Source organism: Cebus imitator, unplaced genomic scaffold, assembly GCF_001604975.1.
Source record: "Cebus imitator isolate Cc_AM_T3 unplaced genomic scaffold, Cebus_imitator-1.0 Scaffold145, whole genome shotgun sequence".
Lineage (NCBI taxonomy): Eukaryota > Metazoa > Chordata > Mammalia > Primates > Cebidae > Cebus > Cebus imitator.
Window position 1 is genome coordinate 2,118,344 of NW_016107460.1, and position 22,236 is coordinate 2,140,579.

General features: G+C 39.7%; 1 protein-coding gene across 3 annotated transcripts in view; it reads left to right on the top strand.

Moving 5' to 3' along the window:
* The window catches only part of LHFPL6 (LHFPL tetraspan subfamily member 6), a 256,249-nt gene that overhangs the window by 22,486 nt on the left and 211,527 nt on the right, over window positions 1-22,236 (top strand). The gene's annotated exons all lie outside the window — the stretch shown is intronic.

Genomic DNA, 22,236 nt, shown 5'->3' on the forward strand with positions numbered 1-22,236 from the left:
GTCTCATGCATAAAGATGGCATTCTATTTTGGTCGCCTGGTGGAAGAAAGTTGGTTCATTTATCTCATCCACCCACTGGTGGCTATCCTGATTATAGCCTCCTGGTAGGAACCATTTAAAATTCAATTTGACTGTCTGTGCCCTTGGTGCTCAGTAGGTTTCATTAAATTACACAGTAGTGAGCTCTTCTTCCCTGTGTGGCACCTTTTGATGTACATTTGACTTCAGTGTAATTTCAGACAATTGTACTTTGCATGGAGTGGTGTTACCATAATAATCTTGCAGTCCAGATAGGGCAGATCTGGAAATCTGAATCTGATGGGATTCTAGGATGGTGGAAAATATTGGACCAGGGAAATATTTTCATTTCTCTATACTTTCCTTATTTAGCTTGTTAGGCTTGTAGGTTTTGGCAGATTGTTTCTGTAGCATTACTTACAGCATGAGATTAGAATAATATTTTTCCCCCCACGTGGGATGCGTTAGAATTTTACATGCGGTCAGATTCCAGAAAAAACGGTTTCCTTGAGTTTGTAAGTAAAATTAAGTGTTAGTACTTTTTTTTCTTGTATTAGCAAGTCTTAAAGTACTGCCTTTATTATTGTGTTCACACTGTTCTGTGGGCATGTGTTGTCATGCAAAGCAAACAAACACAGGATGTGGACAGAAAGGGTTAAACTCTGCCACTCATCAGCTTCCTGGCTGTGGACAAGTTACACACTCTTGGCCTCGGGTCCTTTGTTTACAGGACCTAATAGTAATATTAGCTCTTTGAGTTTTTGTGAAGTTTAAATACATGTAAGTTACCTAATATCAGGCCTAATAGATTCCCAATAAATAGTCACTATTACTAATAGTTGGTTACATAAATATTTATTGACTCCTGCCCTGTGCTAGGCAACATTCTAGATATTGGGCATAAGGTAGCGAACAGAAGCAGACCAAGAAAGAACAATAAGGAATTATAAAGAACTCTAAAGGAAGGACTACAAAGAAGGAACTTTGGTTCTATTTTCATCTACTTTTAGTTTTTCTATTGCTTTCCCATTGCATTTTCTTAGCTAGCTGATTATTGAACTTGTAATATGCTTATTGGTAGGTGACTTCTTACACAGGACTTGGTAAATATATATAGTGTCACTAGGTGTATGTGACCTCCACAGATCATAATTTGAGATGCGTGCAGGTATCCTTATGCATGTTCTCAATGTCGTCACAAGTTTTTTTTTTTTTAAACACCTGTCACCACATAATGGGTTTTCTTACTTCTGATTGCATTTTAAATATCATCTGTCCCTTCTGTGAGATCCCATCTTTAACTCCCCTCCCATCTCTCTTCCCATAGGCTTTCATGTGTTTATAGCCTGATTACTACCTGTTCATAAATTTTTATTTTTATTACTTTTGCATAACCACAGAGACCAATTAAAAGTACAATTAGTTATTTAGAGTTCTAGGTCAACTAATACCAGATACTTTTAATATAGCACCTTATAATATACAAAAATGTTTGTACACATTTTCTCATTTATCATAAGATTCTGCTGCCCCTTTGTGCTTGAAACTGTGATAGGTACTGTGGGAACAAAAGAAGTAAATATACTACAGGGCTGTGACCCTGAGGAGTTTGTGAATTCATTGCTTTGGTCACTAGACTCTTTTCCTCAGAAAGATGCCATTGTTATTCTACCAACAGCAGGCTTCAGTATCATGTTATATTGCTAGATCATTATTCTATCTTCACAAAATGAATCTTGCCAGTGATATTTGCAGGTGTATGTTGACACGATATTTTCTAAGATTAGAGCTCAATTCAGGGGTTTGGGAGCTTTCATTTCTGATCCTCAAGGGAATTGAGCAAAATAAAAAGAAAATAATATCTTTGATGGTTGTATATAATTCTTTAAAAAGTATAACAAGTATATTATTAGAAAAAGATAAAGAAGTTTTTGAAACTGATGTCAGAAATGGGGCAGAAGAATGTACTGTAAAACTGAATTATTTTGAGACTAGAAGCTGAATCTGATAGAATGACAAGAAATTTCATTGTCTTGAGTTTACTGCAAGAGAGTTACTTCATGTAGTGTGTACCTATATGTCATGGAAGCATGGTGTTACAAGAGTCATGACCTGCTGGGTCATGACCTGGTGGGTGACTATTTAAAAAGCCTTCTGGCATTAAATATTGTTCTCATTTAGTGTCCTGGTGCATTATCACATTTGTTTCAAAATGGCTCAGAAGACCTGTGGTAGGTGGAGAGTACCTGTCCTTGGCCTGGGCTCCCTTCCTGCATGCCTGCTTCCCTCCCATGCAGCCTCATGCTGCTGCCAGAGTAATCTTCTTGGCTGTGAGCATGGCTCTTTCATGCTCAAAATATCTTGGCTGCTCTTTAAGATAAAGACCTCCTACAGTGTTACCCCAGGCACTGCTGGACATATTACCATCCATTCACCCTCTTCTTGTTTATTCTGCTTGAGCCACAGTGAATCTTCTGATGTTTCCTGGGCATCATAAGATGAGAATGACATTGTTGTGCCTTTGCTGAACGCTGTTCCTGTCACCTTTCTCCCCTCTCTTCACAAGCTTCAAACCTCTTTGCCTTCCGAGGCCTGGTTTGAATGTTGACTTCTCCATGAAGTTGCCTCTGATTGCCCAACTGGAGGCAATCCTCTTTTTCCTGAGCTCCTGGGAAACTTTATGAGCAATGCTTTTGCTGGGGGTTGGGAGAGCACCATCCGCTGTGGGTGATTGTCAGCTCCCCCGGCCCCCCACTGTGGCCTCTCAGCGTAACCCATACCTGTCACGTTTTTATATGCGTTTGAGTGATGACTTACTAAGAGGTATTCCAGAAACTCTTGAATTCAGGTGTTCACCTGAGTGAGATACTGATTTGGGGTTCATGACATGCTTGCCCCTGGCCTCTGTATTGCACTGTTAATTTCCCTCCTTTCTTTGGGTAAGTCACTTCTTGTGTCCATCACTCTCACACTGCAGATTCTATGCAGTTTTTGGTCCTGGATGCCAATGACCCTATGCTTAAAGTAAAAATCTGTTTAACTGTAATTATTTCTGGTCGAGTTAATTTCAAAAGATGATTTTCTTATATCTGTTCCCACTTTACTTGCACTCATATAGGCAGTACAGAAATGCTGAATAGTTGAAAATGTTACTGTGAAGTAGTCTGCAACTATTGCTTCACGCTGATTTAATCATTTTTGTCAGGGGTCTTTGGTAGGGTGCTTTTGTCCTATCACTCCATGATGGGGGATTCACCCATTTACTTTAGACAACAACTAACTTGGTTGCTCTTTTCCTGGAAAGGAAAAAGAGAAATTTCTAGTGATATGGGTTGAGACATGCTTCCCATTTTAAAGGTGGTAAACGTACTGAGAACACTTCTCTTCAGTCTTGGTTGATGGATAACGTGTCTTTTCTGGCAAGCTGCCAGGGCATGCTTTGTGTGCTACTAGACATTTCTGTTTTAAAATATTATCAAAGATAGGCATTAATATTCAGTTGTTGGAGCTGGGCGTGGTGGCTCATGCTTGTAATCCCCACACTTTGAGTGGATGAGGTGGGCAGATTGCTAGAGGTCCGGAGTTCGAGACCAGCCTGGCCAACATAGTGAAACTTTGTCTCTACTAAAAAAAAAAAAAAAAAATTAGCTGGGCATGGTGGCATGCACCTGTAGCTAGCCCCAGCTCCTCAGGAGACTGAGGCAGGATAATCATTTGAACCTGGGAGGCAGAGGTTGTTAGCCAAGATGGCACCACTGCATTCTAGCCTGGGTGACAGAGTGAGACTCTATCTTAAAAAAAAAAAAAAATGAGTTGTTGGAAAGGCACCCATAAGACACCAATTAATGCAGATACTGTGTTTTTCATTAAGACCATCACACCAGACTGCATCTCATAGATGATCCACATACATCTAATGGGATAGTAGCTGGCTGGAGTGCTTAGAGCTTGATACTTGGAGACAAGTGGAACGCTTGAGTGTGTGTCCACCTTGAGTTTTATTCTTTTAACTTGTACTTGGAAGCACATAAGCTCCTTCCTAAAATGCTAACCTTTCTAATTTGAAAAACAGTTTCCTGAAACGAGTACAATTGGCCCTCAAGTACTTCAGTTTTCCTTGGAAGAACACTGCTTTCTCACTGGGAGTGTAGCCTGGTGTAGAGAAGGGGCGGGTGCTCTGGAGGACTAGAAGGAGCAGCACACTCAGGCATATTTGTTCAATTTAGGAATACGGTAACCTTTTTAACTGCCCAGTGAAATTTTTGTTCAAGCTTTAAACGTCACGTTAGCACTTTAGTATTTTTCTTAAGTGTTATCATTTTTCACTGTTTTGTTTTTTCTTTACACTTTTTAATTTCTTGAGGATAGTGAATGTATCTGACTTATTGAAGTTTTTTGCATCGTTAGCACACAGTAGGTCTCAACAAATTAGGTCATTAGATGAGTGAATGAATAAATCCATTCTTTTGGTAGGAAGGTAAGGGTAATAGAATAATAATGTTCCTACATCTAATGCAGGACTGGTGATAAAATTTGAGAGACTGAATGCAAAATGCAAATGCAGCGCTCCTTGTTCAAAAATTTAGAGCCCGAGCAATGTAGTGAGACCTTGTCTCTAGAAAAAAATTTTAAAAAATTACCTGGGCATGATAGTACCTGCCTATAGTCCTAGCTACTCAGGAGGCTGAGTTGTGAGGATCACTTGAATCCAGGAAGTCAAGGGTGCAGTGAGCCGTGATCACACCAGCCTGGGCAATGGAGTGAGACCCTGTCTCAAAAAAAAATTATTAAGAATTTCAAGATGATGACAGCAGAGCAAGTTTGACCCTCTGAAGCTGCATGGGTAGGAAATCATGAAGCCACTCTTTCGTAACACAGAAAAAAGCCAGAGATTTGAATTCCCATTTTTTATTTTTGCTTGTGAAGTAAGCATACTTTATTCTTTTTTTCCAGTTAATAGTATGAAAGCGTTGCTTCTTTGCTTCCTAATGAAATAGGGAGAACAACTGTTTAATACTAGTACCTGTCACACCACAAATTGGAAGTAATGCTTAATTTACTATCTTGGACGTCAGCCTCCGCCAGTTTTCTTAGCACAAAATTTAAAGCAGTAAATGCTACCAACCTAAGCAATCTATTCTCATTCATGGCCCCAGTATTTTTACTGACTTTAACTGTGCTGCACTAGTAAATCATTTTGACCCAAATCTAGTCTGTATGAACTCTGTTAAAATGATTTTAAATTAGAGCAGTGAAAAATGACCTTATTTCCTCTTGACTTTTGGAGGCATAGGAACAAGTCCCAGGTGGAACTGCCAAAGAGCCACTGGTCCCAGGAAGAGGTAAGCAAAACCTTCACGTTTAAGAAGTCCCCTGGGGGAGGTTTCATTTACAAGCGAAATTGAATTGTAGTAAAGCAGAAGGAAGAGATACCTCCTCTAGGGCTCCTTGCAAGGTACATAAACCTGAATAGAAAGTAAATGTCGGCCCCTCTGTGATCTCCACATGTTTGAAAGTAAACTGGTGATTTCTAATCAGATGTGTCAGCACAGATAATCCTTCAGCTGCCGAAAGTCAATCTGAAGATCAGGAGCAGTCTAGAGTCTGCACCAGGGCTGTCCCGTGGCTAGAAGTGAGACATAAGGAAAAACCGTGCACACCTGGGCAGAAGTGATCCGGACCCACAGCAGAAGGACCTCCCCGCTCCACAGCTGTCCCCACGTCCCGCCCACTTCAGAATCTTGAACTTTTTGACTGGCAAATTGCTCCCCCAGTTCTTTGCTGCTTCTTTCCCTTCAGTTGACTGCCTTTGCAGTGTATCACTTGTTACTAAAAGCTAGGCCTTTTGGAACTAAAATGCTAAAAATAAATCTGGCCACTTGGACTTCTTAATTCCCAAACATAGAGATTTTGTAGTAAATTAGCAAAGCGTTATGACTAAAATAGTATCTTATGACTATTTGTGCATTTTCATGATACTAATTTTTAATTTTAATATAGATAATAAAATGCTAGCAGCCTTGGGGAAAATGTATTAAAAATCATTACCCAACTGTGTGCTAAAGTCTGAAATATAAGCAAGTGTACAAATACCTTCAGAAATGATTGTCCTGTGGGCATTAGCAGAATCACAAACCAGGATATTAACATATCATCTTTGAGTCTTCACATCTGTGCTCTGCTGTTCCCAGGAAAGGTAGTATATAGCTCTGGTCACCTGTGTATGTGGTCATCATTGTGTTTTCATTTGATGAGGTATCCTATAACAAAGACAAAGGAGAGGGATGAGGGGAACGGAATGAAAATTTCTTAGACCCTCCCCCCCGGTTTTTTTTGTTGTTGTTATTTTTTGTTTGTTTGTTTTGGGGACGAAGTTTACTCTGATTCCCAGGCGGAAGTACAGTGGTGCAATCTCGGCTCACTGCAACCTCTGCCTCCCAGGTTCAAGCGATTCTTGTGTCTCAGCCACCTGAGTAGCTGGGATTACAGGTGTGTGCCATCATACCCAGCTAATTTTTGTATTTTTAGTAGAAACCCCATGTTGGCCAGGCTGGGCTTGTACTTTTGACCTCAGGTAATCCATTCGATTTTTTGTATTTTATAAGTATGTCCTATAAAGTTTCAAAATGATTAACTATTAGCCTACCTATAAATATTAATACTGGAAAGAATTTACTAGATGCAAGATTATTTCTTTTTTTTTTTCTTTAGTTATTTTCCTAGATGCAAGATTATTTCCAATCCTTTTTGTGTGGGGCAAAGTAGAATAAAGATATGCTGTAATTTAAAAACTTGTAACTTTATTTACTTATTTTTTTTTGGGGGGGGGGACAGAGTCTCACTGTCACCAGGCACCAGGCTCCAGGCTGGAGTGCAATGGCGTGATCTCAGATCACTGCAACCTCCACCTCCCGGGTTCAAGTAATTCTGCCTCTGACTCCCTAGTAGCTAGGGCTACAGGTGTGTGCCACCATGCCCTGCTAATTTTTGTATTTTTTGGTAGAGATGGGGTTTCACCATGTTGGCAAGGATGGTCTCAATCTCTTGACCCCGTGATCCACCCGCCTCGGCCTCACAAAGTGCTGGGATTACAGGCATGAGCCACCGTGCCTGGCCCTAAAAACTTGTAACTTTAAACCAAAAGTATTTTGTAAAAAGTTATACTATGTAAAACAGGGGTGTTTAAAATTCTAACACTCAAGCTCAGAAAATTTCTTATTTACAACTTTGGCTGCTTTTCCTTAGATGCAGATATGCATTCATAAATTTTAATCTATTTTGATGGTTATCATTCTATTTAAATAGTTTTCTTTATTCTATGTTTTCATGAAGATCTTCCAAGCATTTTCTAGTCCCAGATCAAACTCCATGTGAGCATTTCTTTTAAAAAAGATACATAAAAAAAGATGACTTCCTTTTGAAGGCTAAGACCTGTTGATATATACTCATTTTAAATTGTAAAATCTGTTTCAGGAATTAATTTGTTTTTTTTTTTTTTTTTTTTTTACTAGAGATAGGCGTATTTAGGCAAGAATGAATCTCTGGTCCACATTTTCACCTATTTTGATAGGGGAAAATCTCTATCAAATGTGTTTTGTACCTAAAATATTATATTTAGAATACTGTACCATACATTTTTAGAAATCTTCAAAACACAATAGAAGTTATGGCGTTGGCTAGGTTAAAAAACAGTATGCAGTACATTTAGTTTCAATCCTGGTTGTTTTTCCTTTATGTGGAAATAAGCTAGGAAATTTGCCATCATCAGATATTAGATTGTGTGTCTCACCTTTAACCTCAAAAACATTATTCATTACTTTCCTATGAATTGTGATCTCCTTGCTCTTAGCCTTGTGACCCAAAGACCATGTGACTGGCTGACTTGGAGTCTAAGTCAGCTAATGGTCCCTGACTGGTATCTCACAAATCCAGAAATCTTTCTACTTAGGAGAAAGATAGCTTTTTCCACCAGTTTTTGATGGCTTGGGTATGCAAACTCACAAGGTTAAGATCTGGCTATTTGTACAACAGCCGAGCCTTAAAAGTAGAAGGTGGTGATTAAAGCAAGTAGAGGACAGGAGAGGCAGGAGTGGAGGAGAGACAGAACCGCCAACACGCTGTGGATGTGAGCAGAAGGAAGATAGGTGGCCAAGCCTACTTTGTGTAGAAAATTGGACTGTGGTGTGTCTTCCTTTTCAAAAGCCATACCAATTAGGGATAAAGCTTTTACTTCTTACAGAGAAGTTTCTTGAGTAATAGGAGATGCATGTACTGTATAATACCCTTTACTGAGCATAGGTCTGGAACCTCTGAATGATGGCTTTATACATACGTTCATAGAAGATCTATGTCTGGGCCCTGCATTTGTGTATGTGTATGTTATTTCTGGAAAGAGGTCTCAGACACACAGACACACACACACAGACACACACACACAGACACACACACTTTAAAAATATACTACTACAGCTCTGAGCCACAGATGACTCTTTAGATTGTTTTATCTTAAATGTGTTATTTTATATTTGATTGTATGCAATATTAGGTGTCTTTCGAGTATTTCTATGAAAGCTTACTGTGTTGCCATCTCATTGCTACTTATATAGGACACAAGTACAATTCTAGGAGTTTCTTGTCCTGTGATATAATATCCTTGGCCAGTTCATGTCCTTTGCTCCTGATTTAATTGTCACATTTATAACCTTGGACATATTAATACAGGATTTTTCTTAGCCCCTTCACCAGACTCATGGCAGGGGAGCCCCTTCTAGTTGGCTCATCACACTCAACTGCTTGCAGGAGAAAACATATGAGTGAGCGAATGTGGGATCCAGCCAGCCACTCTGGGTGTTGACACAGGAGCAAGCTCCATGTGGGGCCCATGGCCAGACCAGGTATGTCACCTTGAGGGGAACATGGTAGTGCCCACGTGAAGGTGCCCATGACCCTGAAGCCCAAGAGAGGATGTTATAGTGTTCCTTTAGTTCCACCATCCATGGACAGCAGTGTGTTAGCAGCTCAGCCTTTTGCCTCGTTGTGTGGGGTGGCTGCCCTCTGCCATCAAGGAAAAAGGGGCAGTGGGACAGCCTTTCTGGATACTTGCAATCAGTGGGTCCCAAGCTCTTGTCCAGCATTCAAGAAGAATGAGATCACATAGACAGCTGAAGGATGGTGAAGGCAGACAATTTTACTGAGTGATGAAAACAGCTCTCAGCAGAGAAACGAGATGGAGAGGGGATGGGAAGGGCAGGTCATCTTTTCTGATGTCAGGCTGTCTCTTTCCCGAAGTCAGGTCATCTCCTCCTCTACTGACTGAGTCTGGGGTCTTTATAGGCATAAGATGGGGAGTGTGTGCTGATTGGTTCATGAGTATACAAAAAAGGTTAAAGTGAAGACACCACTCAAAGATGGGCATGACAGTGTAGAAGACCAAGTAGGAAAGGACAGACATATGTAAAATAGTCAAAGGATAAGGATCAGTCAGATTAAAGTATACCAAACAGGAAGACAAGTTCTCAATCTGGTCTGAGGATTTAACTTGTAGCTTGGGTTTCAGGCTTTAAACGGTCTTTGGCTTGGAGGTGGGGTTTTACTGGGGATCTGCCCTATCTGTCTGCTGCCTCCTATTGCTATCAATATGTGGTCACAAACATTTATTGATTAAAGCCTGATTTGTGGTTTGTGGCATCTTTTGATATTTCCTAAAAAGAACAAGCTTGCCTAAAATCTGAACTACACGAAGTGGTTAGTTTATTGTTGTTGTTTACACTTTCAATTGAATAGTATTTAGACTAAGGGAAATTAAGGATTCCTGCTTACTGAATCTGACTTGATGGGGAGATAAACAATGTTTCTCCATGGGTAAAATAAATTACAGGGTTCTTCTTACTTTGAACATTCATCTTCAAGAGATAGCCTCATTTGCTTTAGGCGTTTGCTTTAAATATTTAGGAGAAAACAAATGCATGCACATGTGCACACACACACACAGACACTCCCTCCCATGCACTCACATGCACACACTGTTGCCCCAGACTGACCAGTGATAGTATTAATATTTAAAATGAAATGATTTTATATCTACCAGAGCTATAATCATGATTAAATCATTGTTGCTGCACATGCTAATTGCATGACAATCTTCTTACTTGGTTCTTTGATTATCATTCTATATCTCATTGTAATATATAAAGTATATATATTCTATTCTATAAGGTTATCATTTTATTTTATATTTTATTCTGTTATATATTACTCTATTATTTTACTCCCACATTCTCTTTTCTTGCCATGTTTTTAATAAATCCTGCTGGATATTTAAAAATAACATAAATCAGCCAGGCATGGTGGCTTATGCCTGTAATCTCAGCACTTTGGGACAGCAAGGCTGAAAGATGCTTGAGCCCAGGAGTTTGAGACCAGCCTGGCCAATGCAGTGAGACTCTATCTGTACAAAAAATGTAAAGATTTTAAAATTGGAAGTGGTGGCTCACTTCTGTAGTCCTGGCTATTCAGGAGGCTGAGGCGAGAGGATTGCCTGAATCCAGGAGTCCCAGGTTACAGCCTGGGCGACAGAGCAAGACCCTGTTTCAATCAATCAATCAATCAATCAATAATAAAATAAAATAAATTTAAAAAGAATAAGAAAGATTAAGCTTGAAAGCTAGCATGGAGACAGAACCTGCCCATATGACTTTTTCTTAGGCCATTTTTTCCCTTCTATGTAGATATTTCATAGACTCTTAGGATTTTGATGTGAAAAGTATGCAAGAATTCCTTTTTCTCCCATCATTCTAAATCATTCCTCCTAGACAATCAGAATTAACCTGTGCTGAGCAGGCGCTTAAAGACTTCCCGAGGTTGTTTCATTCATTTCATAACCTTTCGAATTGTTAGCATTTTCATGATTTTCTAAATGAGCTTGCGCCTTCCTCTCACTTCTGCTAGTTCTGGTTGAATGCTCTGCATATGTAAGAAGGTGAAGATATTAATTTATTAATAGTATCCTTTAGTGATAATTTTTCAATAGTTTGAATACACCTTACTATCCTGTCATCGAAACTTGACATTTCCATTTTGATCATAAAGAATATTAATTCATCAAATATCTTGCAAAAACCAAGACGCGTCATGCCTGTAAGATTTTCTTGTCAAAACCAGAGTTGAGGTAAATTTAATACAGTTTATTCTTGGTGATATAGTGTTGCTTGCTGGTAATCTACTTTTTCTTGAGTAAGTTTTTTAGGCCATCTGGTTAATAATGCCATTTGCAGTTTTTTCATGTTCTCAATATAAAATTATTGACCTGTGTTTCCAAAAACTAACATTTTCTTCTATTGAAAATGAGTGCAGTAGTTTGCTGGGTTCCAAGGGGGCTATCTAGCCTATTTATGCTTGCTGAAATCCTTGTCATCATTCATTGCTCATAGATACCTTACATTTATGAACTTCAAAACCACTATGTTTATTCAAATAGGTTTGCAAAGATATTTGTGGATAAGCAGTGTATGGTTTAGAAACCAAACACATTTCTGATGTTTGCAGTTTTTATCCATCCATCCATCCATCCATCCATCTGTCCATCCATCCCTCTCTCCATCCATGTTTACTAAGCCTCTGTTGTGTGCCGGACACTGAGCTAAGGCCAAAGATACATTGCTGAGCAGGGCAGACATGATCTCTGCCCTCATGGATCTTATTCTCCTGGGGTTTTCAATTTCCAAGCAGTAATGAAAACCAGTATGGGAAATGGTTTTAAGCACCGATGAAAATTGTTAACTGCTCAAGTGGGAGGATGGATGATTGAGGAGGGTGGGTGAAAGTTCAGTAGAAAACCCTCTGTGTTGTTGAATCCTGAACTCTAGGGTTGAGGTCACTGGATGTGATCAACTCAAATTCTGGTTTGCTGCTGGAAAGCAAAGCAAGGGTCCATTTCTGGAGATAGCACTGGCCTCCACCTAAACTGGACAATGTGGACATTAGGGAAGGTTGAGGTGAAAGGAGCCAGCACCTGGAGCTTCTGAGATGGGCGGGAAGGAGTTTTTGAGTTATGCATCCTGCAGAGAAAAAGTGTAATATAAATACTGGGTCGAGGAGAGACCCCGCAAGAGTCGAGGCAAGGGTCTGAAGCCTCACCATGTTCTCATATAAACAGAATTAGAAAAGAACTAGAGATAGAGTTATATAGTTATTCCTATATATCATCATAAAATAATCACATAGCTATTCATATGTAGTTATAAATATATACATATATATAATCATATAATCTTTAATCTTACTAATAAGTCTCAGGTCAAGAAGTATGGGATTGAAGTGGCTTTGGAAAAGAAGAGACCCTAAGGCAAGATGCTCTAAGTCCTCTGTCACGCCCGCATAAGGGTTGCCAGAGGAGGCTTTGGCTGTGCGACAGTGTCAGCGCTGTGAAAGCGCCCGCTGTTGAGCCAGCTAGGGAGGGAGACGTCCACGATGGCTGAGACGTCTCCTTCCCTGGAGGAGTTAGGAGAAAACTTGGCTTGGGAGCCCTTGTGGTAGGCCTGAGGGCTGTCAGGTAAGCCCGCAGACATCCGGAGACTTACTTGTCTCTATGTAGCAGTCACGTTCCATGGCTACTTTCACGTTCTGCTTCTGCATTTGGTTCCTCTTTTTCTTAGAAGATAAGAATTAGTAGCGTAAATCTTAGTGACCTTGTTATTTCTTGGCAAGTATGAAAAAAGTGCTGACGCCTTCGGTTTTCTCCTCACCTCAGCTTCTTCAAAGTCTTGGGTCCTCTGTCTCCAACACCCGTGATTTACCTGACCCTGTCACTGACCACCATTCCCTCATCCTACCTGCCCTTCCCCCAGGTTTGTACTCAGTGAAAGTCAGAACGTCCAGGTACTCACGGCCACTGCTGGTATCTGCAATTTGGTAGCAGTGGACCCCTGGGCTTCAAACTCTGTTTTCTCTTTCTCGATGTCTTGTGTCTTTTATTTCTACGGTTTCTCTCCACGCCAGCAGAGAAGGACTCACAGGACCCTGTAGGGCTGGACCCTATAAAATACATATAAAAACCATTTCATAGTGCTTCCCAAGTTTAAATTCTAGGATGAAATATTCTGCTGGCAGAATTGAGAGAAAGCTAATTGAGAAATGTGACTTTGGAAATGATTTGATTTGGGTTAGATTTTTTTTATTTATACAGGCAGATATTTGTGGTGTTTTGCTGTGTTTACGTAGCTTTATCCTTTTTTATATACTAAATTGAAATGGATAGGTAGCAATAGTTTCAGAATTGAGTAGGTCATTGTCCTGAATAAAATGAGCAACTGTGTTCTCTGAGGTACCATACAAGCTCACCCAATATTCATGTACCACAAAAGAGTGTTTTTCCTGCTTAAGTTTATATTCTATATCATATTCTGGGGTTTTTTTTTTTCCTGGATATTTCTACTTCATATTGTTCTCTTTCAGCATTTTATAAGACGCAGTATTTCCTGTTCTTTGCTGCTACAAAGTCTATGAAAATACATGCAGCCCATTTAAAGAAACACATGAATGTCTGGAAGTTTTCTCTACCTAACACTTTCACATATAAAATTTATGATGTTTGGTTTCTATGGTATTTAACATTGGCAAGAAAAAATAACTCCCAATGAAGTAACTAAAACCACTTCCTCTAGTTCTTCCTGTAGTGGAAAGGGATAGAGAAAAGTGATAGTAACAAAGCATTCTCATTACTCTAGAACAGAGATTGGCAAACAGTTTTATTTAAGGGCCATATAATATATATATTTGGCTTCGTGGGCCATAGGGTCTCTGCTAAAACTACTCAGATCTGTCTTTGGGGTGGGAAAGCAGCAATAGACACTTTGTATATGAATGGGAATTGCTGTGTTTCAATAAAACTTTATTTACAAAAATAGGCTGTAGGCTGTAGTTTGTCCATCCCTGCTCTATAACAAGAATAGGAAACTATGCCCCAGGGCCAAAGCCAGCCTGAAGCCTGCTTTTGTTTGGCCACAGAGCTAGGAATGGTTTATGTGTTTTCAGAGAGTTGTTAAAGGAGGAGAGGAAGGAAAAGGTAGAAGAGGAGAGGAAGGGAGAGAAATGGGAAGAGGAGCGGGAGAAAGAAGAAAACTGTTATGTGGTCCCCAAAGCCTAAAAGTTTACCATTTGGATATCTATGGAAAAAGTCTGGTAGATCTTGCTCTGAAAGATTGTTAACTTCTTCCTTGATAATTTCAACTTTTATGGATTTGATTTTGTGCTTATTTTCTATTTTCCTGTGCTTATAGTCTCAGGAATATGGAGCAAGTAAGTTTGTCAGATAAAATACAGAATTTAAAATTTGGCAATGTATTGGCTATCAGAAAAAATACTAATTGTTTCCTTTGTTACTTTATTCTTTTGAAATTTGAGTTTTTAAAAGAAATTTAAAAATGTATATTATTCTCTTGTCTGGAAAATGTTTTAAAGTGGGAATATAAGAAACAAGGATGTATTTCTGCTTAATTCTGTGACTGAACTTTGGAGTCTTCTGATCTGTGTTTGGCATAGAGAATGTTCTATCTATGCTTAAACATTTTCAGTAATTGTAATGTTCTTCGATGTTAGCAAAATACAAAACCAAAAAACCCTGGCTAACATTTATTCAGTGCTTAACTATGTGAAAGGCACCATGCTAAATGCTTGTAACAGCATTTTCTCACTATTCTAGGAGGCATGTGTGATTATAAACCTGGTTTTAAAGCTGAAGAGATCAAGACACAGAGAAATTAAGTATTATTACTTGTCCAAGGTTAACAGCTAGGTAGTGGTAGAAATGGGATTTAACCTAGGTTTTGGACAGGCTTTCCAAGTAGAGGTCACTTTCCATTTTTTTACAAAGCCCTTTAAAGCAAATTTTTTTTTTTTTTTTTTTTTTTCTGAGATAGGGTCTTGTTCTGTCACCCAGGCTGGAATGCAGTGGTGCAATCTCAACTTACTGCAGCCTGGGCTTCCTGGGCTCAGGTGATCCTCCCAACTCAGCCTTCTGAGTACCTGGGAGTACAGGTACATGCCACCATGCCCAGCTAATTTTTTTGTAGAGACTGGGCCTTAATGTTGCCTAGGCTCGTCTCAAACTCCTGGGCTCGCGTGAGTGTTAAGTGTGTACCACCATGCCCTGCCAATTTTTGTGTTTTTAGTAGAGATGGAGTTTCACCATGCTGGCCAGGCTGGTCTTGAACTCCTGACCTTGTGATTCACCCACTTTGGCTTCCCAAAGTGTGGGGATTATAGGTGTGAGCCACAGAACCCAACCAAACTCACCATTTATTACTTCATCAATCTCAGTAACCTTTTGCAAGTGATGCTACAATAGGTAATGTATCCTGAGAGTCATGGAGACATGGTTTCTGCTTTCTAAGGATTTATTAATGTTTCAAAATGATGCTTGACGTCTAGCAAGTAGAAGAATCCAGTTGTCTTATTAGCACTTAACAAAAATGAGTGGGTTAGAAAATTAGCAGTCATGTGTTCCTCTGTTTTTCTGTACAGCTAAATACAGTTTCCAACCTCTTAAAGAGGAGATGAGAGTTCTGTATGAAGCCTTCTTCCTCCTCTTTCTGTTTTTTTCCAACAGGATAAAATCGTATGTTTGACATGTTGAACTTGAGAGACACATACTTGCTATAATAAGCATACACGGTTTTCCATGTTCCCAAAAGTCCTTTCTTCATTTGTTTGAGTTCGTATTTCAGATAGATCTTAGAGCATAATAATATTAAAATCTAGTTAGACCATAAACAAAGTGGCCTTACTGTTTTTCTGTTGGTTTTGTTTATTTGGCAGCAAACTTTCTTCATGTTATTTCCCATGTGACTCCCGTGAACGGGTAGGTCCTGGAATCCCTGTATACAGTGGGTTGGAACCCATTCTGCCTGGGAGCCCCAGTGTAGGTAGCTGAGGCAGTGAGTCAACAGCACTGGAATTTGCTTGCTTCAGAGTGATAATTCTCATGCAAATAGTTCTCAGATTTTCAAAAGAAGGGCTTGTCAGCCTCATACTTTCAAAGTGACTCTGCCAGGAATTTACAGTTTTACGAGATTATGCACAGAATATTCTGTTATAATAATCAAATGTTCATTCAGAAATAACCCAATTAATGCAGGCTGTACAAAAAAAATCTCCACCATTCACATCAAAACTTAGTTCAAACTACCATCCTTTCTCTGCTGTTTCTTTGGTCCTTTCCTCCTAATTCAGCAGCTTGGTTTCTGCTGTCTGATAGTTACGCCAACATTCCATCTTATTTTAACAACTACACAAATATAAAAACCACAGCACCAAAATTGAAGTTAGAGCTTCATTTTGTACTATTTAAGAACTGTATTGTCATATGTAATTTTCAATAAACTGGAACTCAAAATGAGATTTAAAAAAATCTTTTCTGGCCAGGTGCAGTGGCTCACCCCTGTAATCCCAGCACTTTGGGAGGCTGAGGCGGGTGATTATGAGGTTAGGAGTTCAAGACCAGCCTGGCCAACATGGTGAAACTCCATCTCTACTAAAAATACAAAAATAAGCTGGGCGTGGTGGTGCAGTCCTGTAATCCCAAGTAGTCAGGAGTCTGGGCAGGAGAATTGCTTGAATTGGGACCTGGGAGGTAGAGGTTGCAGTGAGCCCAGATGGCTCCACTCTAGCCTGGGCTACAGAGCGAGACTCTGCCTCAAAAAAAAAAAAAAAAAAAAAAAAAACCCCACCAAAAAACAAACTTTTTTTTGCCTATAATGTTTAGAAATGATGTTCTCTTTGAACTAGACTGGATTTTTTTTTTAAGAGTACACTGTCACTCTATGATGGGATATATTGTAATTCAATTACTGTCTGTTTTTAATTTCTTGGCTTATCATCCTCCTTGACATAAGATGATCTAAATGGCAATCTTATTTCAGGACAGTTTGTTTTTTATTTTAAGCAAATGGTCATTTTGATCTTTGGAGGTCAGCCTTTCATTCTTAGAGCACTGGAATATGGAAGAGATGTTTATGTCTTAGGATTGCCACTCATCCGGAGCCACTCCTCTGTGAGAATACAATCTTTGATTTATTACCCTTTATATTTATTTTACTTATTATTGAATGATGCTCTCTATACAATAGCAAGATATAATAAGGTGTATAGACAGAGTTTACAGAAACTTGCCCATCAGCATTTTAAAGTTTTGTCACATCAGAGTTAGGATACTGCCCCAATTTTCAGCTGAACATAGCTTATTGGCAGAAGATGGAAGTAGTGTTCTTAACCCTTTTACATAAAAGGCTGTCTATTTAAATAAGCAGATTTATTCTTCCATCAGCTTTTCTATTTCCTTAAGTCCAAACTGAATTTATTTACCCATGGTTAGATGCTCTCAACTTACTTATTTCCCAAAGGCAACTAAAATGATATAATGCATAGTACAATTTTATGGGAGTCTCTTTGGCACCACAGTAATTCTTTTTGATATATACAGTAGTTCATCTCTGGATATGGTGGCTACAGGTGGTGTGTCACAAGCAGAGTCAAAGGCCATTTTTAGTGCTCTTGCGTTTTGTACTGCATGTGCCATTTTTGAAGTTTAGCAATATGAAGATGTGCATATTTGTTGCTCTGGCTCAGTATGGATATCATAGGCCAGATATATTTGAGATGGAGAGACACATACATATTTAATGTTCATTTTCTTTCTTTATTGCCTCTTTTAGAAGGACTCCAAAGAGGTTGCCTCATTTAATCCTGGCAGTAGACGTTACCATTTTTTAAATCAAATACTCCTCATTAAGCACTCTATAATTGTGTATTAGGTGCTATATTCAGAGCATACTAAACAGATTATTCATGGCTTTGACAGTTTGTCTGCTGATTGGGCCAAATCTGTGCTGTATTTCTTTTGAACAAAAAATAAAACACTCCAGAGGCAAACAGCTCCCAGTCTCCTGGAGTTAATGACTCTTGATGGTGGGAATCCCTCCAGTGCAATGATAATAGCAGTGCATGTTTACTGAGTGTTCACCATGGGCCCAGCATGATACTGGAAGGCTTACACCATTTTTATCACCTTTGGGGGATATATAACAAGTGTCTGTTCTCTTACATGACAGCCCTAGGGGTTAGTGTCTAGTAGCCTCATTTTACAGGGGAAAAGCAGAGGCTCTAAGAAGAAAAGGAACACACCATACCTCTTTCTTAATTTTGTTTTCAATCCCTTGAGTTAGCTGCTATAGTTTATGACCTGAAGACATGGATAAAATCTGTTACCCTGGCAGGAATAATAAAACACAGAGACATGACAATGTATTAATAAAGATCTGATGAGGAGCAAAAACCTCCCAATCATCCTAAGAAATGCTGCTCCCAGGGAAGTAGAAATTATGTTCTAAGTCTCGTATCTCCACTTTGCCTGTCTGTTTTATTCTTACTAGCCGAGAGGGCATTAAAATATGTAACAATTCTGCTCTTGAGAATGCCTCTATACTGCTGACTTGTGAGCTTTTACCCTCTAAGAATATTTTTGCTCCCTTGTCTCATTACATAACACCTATTTGATCTGTATAAGTCACTTATCAACCCACCAGACTCATTTATTCCAGTCACTTAGGAATATGTTTGCTTTTTTCCTGTGTACAAGATATATCTCTGTGTTTTGTTTCTTTCATCTGCAGATTTAGTGACTTGGGGCAGCATGGACTGTCACGGAGGGGTTTTCTTATTTGATCCATTCTACTTTTTTGCTTTTATGTGATCTTTATAATTTTTTTGTGAAATTTATAATTTCAGCTCCCTTTTATTTTTAGTTTAATCCTGATTTTTATTTTTAAATTATTTAGCTCTTAATTTAAAAAAAGCCATTTTTAACATTGTTGCTTTGCTGGCTAATTCAGAGGTGCTGTGTGTCTTTGTGTTTGTGTGTGTGTGTGTGTTCATGTGTTTCTAGTATTGCCCCATGACCTTTATGATCTTTATGACTCATTTGATGAGGAATTTAAACAAATTATTATTACTCCTACCACATTCATTATCAACTAGCAGGCATCAGCTTTCTGCATAAAATATGTTTTTTCATTGAATACCCTCTATTTCCCCTCTGTGAGGAATTTATTCTCCCCTTGGTGCGTGGGGACAGATTACATTCATAACAGGCATTAATGATAATAGGAATAGTGTGTAAATCTTTGAAGCATTGAAAACTGAATGGCGCTCTGGTGGGTCTTTTTCTGTATCTTATCTTACTAGATTTTGTTTTGCAGCATGTGCTATCGGCTGGGTAAAGTGCTGTTCCTCATGTTTTTCTCTTTATTCTACACACATAGTGTGTACACACACAGTCAGAGCATGGTTCTTCTCACACTGGAAGAGGCTTACTCTTTATTCGTTGATATCTCCATGAGGGCAGGAACTGACTCGATTTGTTTCCTCTCCGTGTTTAGAACTGCACACAATGCACCACCCATGCTGGGTAGATATTCCTGCCTATGGGAATGAATGGGTACATTCACTTTATGAACATGAAAGCAAAGTGGCTGCTAATTCTGCCTAGGCAATATTCTTATGCTAAAATACATATTGTATGAGTTATTACATAAATATTTGTTCTTATTTATAATGCATGGGAGATAGTCTAGAGAAATGAAAAGAATACAGAACTTGAAATTAGAAGATTTGGCTCTCATCCTGCTAATTATTGACCGTGTGTGAATTTTAGAAAATTTTTTTAAAGTCTCTAGTTTCAGTTTTCTCACCTATTACATGGAGATAATAGTTTCTAACTTAGAGGATCGTTGTGAGAATCAAGTGGAAGCCCATATTCACCTTGATTCAACAAACATTTACAGAGTAGTCACTCAGTGGTGGGCCCTGGGGTGAGTTCTGGTAATAAACAAGATGCCACTCCTGGCCTGGTGCTGTGGCTCACACCTGTAATCTCAGCACTTTGGGAGGCCTAGGTGGGAGGATCACTTAAGGCTAAGCGTTCAAGACCAGCCTGGGCATCGTAGCAAGATCCCATTTCTACCAAACAACCAAACGGACATGGTGGCATTGTGCCTGTAATTCTAGCTACTTGGGAGGCTGAGGCAGGAGGATCACTTGAGCCCAGGAGTTTGAGGCTGCGCAATTGCAGCACTGCACTCGAGCCTGGGTGACAGAACAAAACCTTGTCTTTTAAAAAAATTCAGAACAAACAAACAAAATGCCACTCCTGTCTTCCCAAAATTCAGACACTGAGAGGGTTTCTTCTCAAAGTCCAAAGTACACATAAGCAGTGGAGATCTTATTAACAATGCCGATTCTGATGCTGTAGGTTTGGGGACGACTCAAGATTCCCTGGAGACATCAATGCTGCTGGTCCATGGGCCACAGCTTGGATAGAAAGGGTTTAGGGAGAGGTTGACAAACAAGTAATGATTCAGGGTGGGTGAGTGCTGCTATACTGGCATTCTAAAAGCAGAGTGAGTATAGAGAGGGGTCTGGGGAGTAGGGAGGAGGCAGGCAAAGCCTCCTGAAAGTGGCTGACTTGAGCCCTGAATAGGTGAGTCAATTTACCAAGCAGAAAAGTAGGAAAGGCCTTTGGTCAGAGGGAGTGACATGGATATGGACACAGGCTGGCTCCTGCATAGAGTGAAGAATGCAGAGGAAGGTGATAGGACAATGGCCAGAGAGGAGGCTGGAAAGCTCACCAGGGGCTGGATGGTGAAGGGTCAGTCCTGTTTGCCATCGTAAGACTTGAGACTCCAGTCAGCAGGGAGTCTTACGGTTTCATAGAGGTTTAGTTACACAGGACATGACAAACTGCTTTGAAAATAGCCAGTACTACATCGTGTTAGAGAATTTGCATAACCCAAAGGAGATTGTGCTTGAACACTCCCAGGCAGTAAATAATCTGCAAAGGAATAAGACTGTAGGTGAGAGGCAGGTTTTTAGACTTCCATAGCCTTGGGAGACAGAGCAGGAATTAATTTCTGGTTCCCTGCTTTCTAGCTTTATAACCTCAAGAAAATTAATTAATTCTCTGAATCTCAGTTTTCTCATCTGTAAAGTGGTTGCAATAAATCCTGTCTCATAAAAGAATTGTGAAGAGGAAGTTATTCATTTAATTCATTGACCACTACATTTTGGCAGAGTGTGCAGTTTAGTGATAATAGGAAGTATTTGTTAACTTGTTACTAATGTTGATGTTGAGCTCACATGAACTTTTGCCTAGGAAATGACCTGGTAGATCGGACAGCTACCATGTTGATGGATTGCCAAGTGCCTTTTCTCCTGTGTGGGGTTCTGATGCCGTCATTAGCTGGAAGCTCAGTTGTCTTGTTGGCGGCATGCATCACCAGTTGTCTGATTCAGCAATGCTGCGAGAGAATTTAGAGGGTGTTCATTCAGTAAAGAGTGGGAACGATTTTCTTAAATCTTTAAAAATAAAAAAGTCAAAGAAATGTTGTCTCTTTAAGGGAGGGAAGATGGGAGATTGCCATATTCCTCCCCAAGGATTTAATTCAGTCAAACGTATTATTAATAATATAGTTGAGAAGGTTTTCCTGATGCAACCAGATCTAGGTTAGGTGGCCTTCTCTGTGCTTCACAGCATGCGGTGACCATTTGCAGCCTGGCACTCCTCACATTTAATAGAATCTGTACTTTTCACCCTGTCTTCTACATTTGAGTTTCTTGAGGCAGGGAGTTGTCTTTTTGTCCTTGATTTCCCACTGCCTGGAGCAGGGGCACATAGTTGGCTTTCACTAAGTGCTTTTCTCTACGTACTTATTCTCTGAGCTGTGTTATCCTTGCTAGAAAGGAATGGCACTGAAGGAGGTGGGGCTTACAGAGCTCGGTGTGATCACTCTGGGGCTCTGCATTGTCCTTGTTGATTAGTCAATTCTGACTCTGTGCCCTACTTTGAGTATTGTTTTGAGATCGAAGTGCCCCTCTTTAACTCTGTCTGCCTCTGCATCATGCTTCCTATGCATTAGGCCAGTCCCATGAAAATAAACACCTTGTCTCCTCCGGTCAACTCCCATCCTCAGACACCAGCCCCTGCCTCTGAATCCCAGTCTAGAGAATGGAGCCTTTGAGCCTCTACCATGTGTGCTGAATGTGGCCTTTGGGTGAGGACATCTCCACTTGTCCCTGGAGGAGAGGCACTGAGTGCTCCCTTGGCCTCCAACCTGCTGTCTTCTCTAACCCTGACAGTCGGTGAGACTTCCACTAGCTGTCTGCTGTTGT